At 36.0% G+C, this 6,386-nt stretch overlaps 1 long non-coding RNA gene across 1 annotated transcript in view; it reads left to right on the top strand.

The window, feature by feature from the left end:
* Positions 1-1,082: 1,082 nt before the first annotated feature.
* Positions 1,083-6,386, top strand: part of LOC135406661 (uncharacterized) — a 10,093-nt gene continuing 4,789 nt past the window's right edge. The window contains exon 1 of the long non-coding RNA XR_010426401.1: positions 1,083-6,386. This exon is cut by the window's right edge and continues 351 nt beyond it. This is a non-coding gene — a long non-coding RNA (uncharacterized LOC135406661).

The raw sequence follows: 6,386 nt of genomic DNA on the forward strand, positions 1-6,386 counted from the left end.
TAAGATGGGATATCACAACTTAAACTTTTGTTACAAGGGTTTATACAAATTTGTTTTAATTCCTATTCTTTGACTAACAGTTGTTAGCATTCTGGTTTTACCTGTCACTTTCTAATATGAAATTCTTATGCAAACATTAGTGATTTTAGATTTCATTCCATCAGCTGCTGTACATAATTATCAATTCTTTTTCAAATTGTTATTTCCTGGTCATTTATGAATGGAGGTCATAGAAAAGATTTCGGCAAAGGACTTTCCTGGTAGTCCTCCTCTATTCCGAATGTTGACACTTTATTACTCTTCTTATTATCATTTAACCAGTTATATATTCTTTGGAGGACCATCCCTCATGCCCTCCAAAAGCTTGGTTTTTTAGCAGCTTTTAGAGGAAGATTTGCCAGGAGTTTTCTGGAACTGAAACATAATATGTGAACTGGATATCCTTTCCACTTTTGCAAGAGCTCAGGGAGTGCTTGAATTATCTCTGCCTATTCTTATAAGAAAGATACTTAAGACTAGAAGAAGGCTCACTGTCCACATATAGACTAATGTAACAGGCTTCCAGATGCATTTTGCTTTTGGTTCCCAAAATTCTAGTTTCAAATAAGGTGATCCAAAGAGATGGTTCTAATGCTTGTAAGGCTGCCTGGAGCTTTTTCCAAAGCTACTATTTTACCATCTTCTTAATATTGTCTTCCACAGTACCTACAGCAAATACATCTCTCTGCAACATTGTCTAAGTTTGATTTGACTCCCCGCCAAGTCCCCAAGACCCAGCACAAAAACCTCTGGCAAAGAGCAAAAGAGGAAAAAACCTATGAAAAGATCCAGACTAGCCAAACAATATTAAAATATATGTATTTACATATATTACAGTTATATACAGTTGAAATACTATATACAATTCCAAAAGGGAAAGGGAAAAGGAAGGGGAAAAAAAAGAACAAAAAAAACCCCAAAACCAAAACAGATATACACAATCAAAAAAGAAACCTCGGGATCTAGCAAACTAAAGAATTAGCAAAAGAATACCTTAATACTTTCCTTGGGATAGCACAATCACCCAAACGCCGTCACCACACTACCGGAGCCCGGATCAGCAGGAACAAGAGGCGCCGTAGGCCCGGCCAGGCCTGAGCTCCCCCCACAGGAGTGAGACCGGCCTTGTGGGATTCTGCTGTCTCCAAACCTCTCTGGAAGGGAAGAGAGGAAGAGGCTTCTCTCTCCATCTATTTGTATGCTGGGTTACGTAAAGGAATAAGATGGAATACTTCCTTCCTTCCTTCCTGGTGACCAGGAAGGAAGGCCTAAACTCAAAACCATAACAAACATACAAAACATTTAGGAATTTTAAAACCAAACAGCACTGCTACTGTGTGCAATATGCAGTACCTGAGCAAAGATGAAACTGTGAAATTTGTGAGAAGACTTGTGAAATATCCACTAGGTTACATATTGGCACCTTGTTCTGGCAATACTGCAACTGTGATTTTTTTTCCTTTTTTTGCACAAAACCAAACTGAACAAAAGGATCATTATACAGTTTTCCCTGCTTTGATAGCAAATGACAGTTTCAAGAAAATGGACTCTTCAGATGAAAATATCATTTTGCCAGGATCACTAATCTACTTGGATGATACTGACAGAAACAGGTTACAATATGTACTGTAGTTTATAACATGGTTTGTATGTCTTACAAACCATCTTGTTCCTTTAAGACATCTCTCCAGATTAAGGGTTTCACTCAAGAGAAAGGAATCTATGACCTCCTAATCATCCAGGACCTTTAGAAAAGCAGTCTGCTCCTGTTACGGACTAGTCTTTCTCTGGTAGCTGATGTGAAGGTAAGCAGAATTGTTTGTACTTGGTGTTTCGTTTAAAGAACCTTCCCCAGACAGCAATGTTAGTGTTCAACAGGTATTTACCTTGAACAGGATGCAAGAGTTGATCATAATGTGGCCCTAAAAAGGGAGGTAATTTATTTGAAAGAATGATTCTAAACATATGCACATATGAATTTAATTTCAGAAAAGGAGAACAAGGAGTATGTGAGACTTTCTCAGGAGCAAAACTCTTTTTATGATGGCTGTACTGGACTAAGCAAAACTTTCCAGGATTTCTTGTGAGGCAAGAACTTCCATTGTTAAGCAAATGTGCTAAAACCCAAATTAACTCTTTCTCTAGTCTGTGTCAAACTCCCTTCTGCCTGAAAGGAGAAAAAATCCCAACAACATTAAAGTAAATATTTAAGACTGTGCTTCAATGGAACCTGGTGCTTATAGACAAATTATAGTCCTGCATGTGCTTTTAAAAATGTGTAGATTTTATTTCAAAAAATTCCTTCTTCTGTAGAAATAACCCAGATGCTTAGAAAAATGCCTAGAAATGTGTATTTTGCACATATCCTGAGCTGCTTCTATCTTGACAGACTGAAAACCCACGTCAGATCATTACTGAGAAACAGTTATTTCTCTGCATGACTCCTCTCCAGGCATGTTGTACTGCCACGGTCAGTAAAGATCCTTGTAATAGGGTCAATGTGCTGGCTATTATGAATCCTATTTTAAGCTATCAACCTGGAATGTCTGAGTGTGAGTCAATTGATTAGATCCAGTGCGGGAGTCATCCAGCTCACAGGAAACTCTGTGGATGCTCAGCACTGCAGCATGAAAGCCAGTTTTTGCCATCTACCCTCATGTTGTCAAGTTCGCTGTTCTTAATTGTGGTGACTGAGTCATCAGTCTGACACGTAGTAAAGAAGCAGCTGTTCATTTTCTGCTATCTAAACATTTGTCATTGTTTATGCCTTTTAAAACGTTCATCTTTTTTGGTTAAGACTCATCTTGACATAATTTTAAATTATGAAGGGCTAGAGGTGTTCATCAAGAAACAGATTAGAACACATAGTAGACCTGGGTAATTATTTAAGGCCCAAAAAGGCGTTACATGGTGCATTTTAACTGAAGCTTTAGTGGATTGCTAAATTAAATGAGCGTTTTAATGATAAACATGTTTGAGTTAATCAATTGAGTACAACTATAGGGAGATTGTGTAAGTGGGTTTATGAGTTGAGAGACACATCTGCTTAGTCTTTGTTTAATAACAGATTTGACAACTAGCTAATGGTGCACAATATCTAATGTTCTTAGAAGGGGTGCTGGCCCCATGAGTAGCCTGAAATTTGTTAGCATAACAAACCAGATATTTGTGATAATGAGAATAACTTTTGAATTAGAAATATTATTTAAATCTTGTGGAGTTGGTATATAACACATCTTACAAGTGTTTGATGGTAACACCTAATTATTTGAAAAGTGGAAGCATGTATTTCAGAGTGATTAAAAATTTTACTTTATACGACATTTAATCTATCTTTTTTAGAAAATGCAGCAATGTCATTTTTAGTAAAAGTTTATAAAAAAGCACTGGGCATTTAAAACTGCTGGAATTCTTGTTTGACAAATCACCAAAGATCTAGAAAATTTTTTAGGTCACTTTCCTATTACTTGACAGTAAAAAAATCCCCAAACCCCCAAACTACTGGTGGATTTGAAAATAGTTAGGTCACACTGATTGCAGAGTTTTTACTTTACAAGTCTAAAAGCAGAAATCCAAAACTGGTCCCAGTTTATATTAAGTAATTTTTGCTCGGCCTTCTCTGCACATAAAAATAATGTTAAGGAAAATACAGTCAAGGACAAGAAATTATTCTGGGGGGAATGATAGTTTTTGGCAGTGCAAATACTAGGAGCAACTGAAGAGAATAAGATTTCTCAGTCAATATTATTGGCTATGTCACAATCAGCACTTTCTTGCTATGCCCCTGACTCATCTCTGGTTGCCACATTACAGGGGTGGTAAGAAGTAATTGAAACTCTTGCTCCACCTTGCCTTTAAGGAGGACATATCTCCTTTAGATTCTGCCCGTGAACATACAATTCTCAGTTCTGGTTTGTTCTGCTTTGTTGCAGTAGGTTGGTGTAGATTTTCTTTCATGTGAAAGAAAAAAAGAGCAACACATACATGATTAATATAGCACCTGTTCAGAATGTAAACCTTGGAATTTAGCTGGAACCCTAAGACCTTTATGGGAAGGTCAAACTCAAAGCAACATTCATATCACAGTCAGTTCCTCTTTTAATTAAGGTCTAAGGTATCCAGTATTTGATCCATAGTCTACATTGATATTAAATGTAAGTCAAATTGGTCTTTGTTCCTATTCAACATCATACTGCTCTCTGGTCTTCATCTAAAGGTGAAGGCACATGGTGTGATTCTTAGGGTAGTCCTGTGCAGAGCCAGGAGTTGAATTTCTGTGACCCTTGTGGGTCCTTTCCAACTCAGGATATTCTATGATTCTGTGATTCTAAAGATATAGTTGTACATATCTGTCCCTAGTGTTGTTTCATGGAAATGCACTTCCTGTTGAACTCATATTCATTACGAGAACTAGGATCTCAGGCAATACATTGCAAATGTGCAAATATATACACACATATATTTATGTACTGGACCTATATTTTTTCTATATAATTGTCAATGTGTTCCTTTTGCATTCATGAAATATTATGGGCTCCCTCTGGTGGGCCAAAACAATATCTTTGTATTGTATAGTCACTGTAAAGTATTGGGAGCCCATTTAGCCTAAAGGAAAAGAAATGTTTGTTCTGTGTATCTAGGGTTGGTAGTTCAAATCTGGATTTCTTAGCTAATTTTGATTTCTTTCCAGTTTGTGGTTCTGTCTTAGAAACACTGTATTTTCAATGTTTAATTCTCAAACCTGAAAATAATTTAATTACAAAATATATTAATGAAAAGACTAAATAACCTGAATTAAAGCTGAAGGTTCAGGTTTCATGGATACATGATAACAGTAACCAAGAGGAACAATAGGTCTCCCAACTGAATCACACAGATACTATTTTGATAGATTACTAAAACAATTATTTTTTTTTCAGAGTATTCTGCATAAAGTAGTTTTGCACACTAAACCTAGTTGCTCTGAAGAACTTGCTGTGTCTATATCTCAAAAGATGAATTGCTTGTTCAAAATCAGGACTGTACCTTGCTTGTTAGTACTTTTTCCGTAGAAATATTTTTTCATTTTTTTCTACAGTTTCTGTGAAATTATGGTGATCTCATCTCTGTGAAGTGAATAGTAAGCTTTCTTAATCCCTTCCTCTTTAACATGCAATTTACTTAATGTGGCTATTTTTTGAACTTGATACAATTATGAATTGATTAATTCTTATAACTTTCCCAAAACAGAGTCAAAATTTGTAGCAGATCTGAGCTATTTTATAGGTACAGGAAAGACAAGTCATAAGGGAAATGCTTTAGCTAAACAGAGATGGAATTTAAACATGGAAAATCATCACAATAGGCTGAGAGACTGAAATGAGGTATATAAGCAATAGGTGATTATGTTAAACATGATTACATTACCCTGATTTGCAGACACAGTTGTATCTTACTCAAAGTAGTTACTTATTTGATGAACTCATTTTGTCAAAAGGTTTTTTTTGGGAAGTTTTTTCATCTAATGAAACTGTAAGCTTTTTTTCTTCTTGTCCACAAATCGTGTACCTTTTAGTACTGTTGTGTTGCTTTATTACCTCTTCTAAGAAGCCTCAACTTTCATTGAACTGTTAAGAAGATGAATATATCTCTGTGCTTAGTTGTGTTGTTAGAGGCAAATTTCCTATTAAAAGATTATGGCTCCCCAAACGGCACTGAAAAATGCCCTAGAACTCCAGAGCAAGAAATAATTTCTGACAGTGATCAGAAGAACTTCCAACAGAAAAGAAGAGGATAAGGGCAAAACTTTTAATTTGTTCACCTCTCTTACAAAGACCTGCTGAAAGGTGTCTCTAAGCTTAGTGTGTGTCATTGTGATCAGGTCCATTGTTTTGTTGTTCTGAGTGTAAACTGATAAAGCTTTACAAGATGAATCATGACTGACACTAAGCTGACCTCAAATGCATTTAGGAAGCTGATGAAGAGGAGCAGAGCCTTCCACTGAACTGTTATCTTTTAGGAAGATAAGACTGTTTCAAATCCATATTCCAAACTGTCATCTCATTGTCAATAAATGAGGCAGAAGAGCAGTAACCTCTGCACGCATAGAGAGACGGGAAAACTTTTAATGAAAAAGTCTGGCTACAATACACTTCTCTTCTTAATGACAGTGGATGGCTACAGCCTTTGTTCTTACAGTTTGCCACATTTTTCTGAAGTTCTAATTGCAGAATGGAGAACATAAATTGTACTTTTAACTCTGTTCCAATTAAAGAAAATGCCTGGGAAATAGAGAATATTTCCAAAACTCCAGAAGTTCTTGTCATCATGTCATCCTGTATTTACATAATAATATATCATTATAGAGA

This window comes from Pseudopipra pipra, chromosome Z (assembly GCF_036250125.1).
Source record: "Pseudopipra pipra isolate bDixPip1 chromosome Z, bDixPip1.hap1, whole genome shotgun sequence".
Classification (NCBI taxonomy): domain Eukaryota; kingdom Metazoa; phylum Chordata; class Aves; order Passeriformes; family Pipridae; genus Pseudopipra; species Pseudopipra pipra.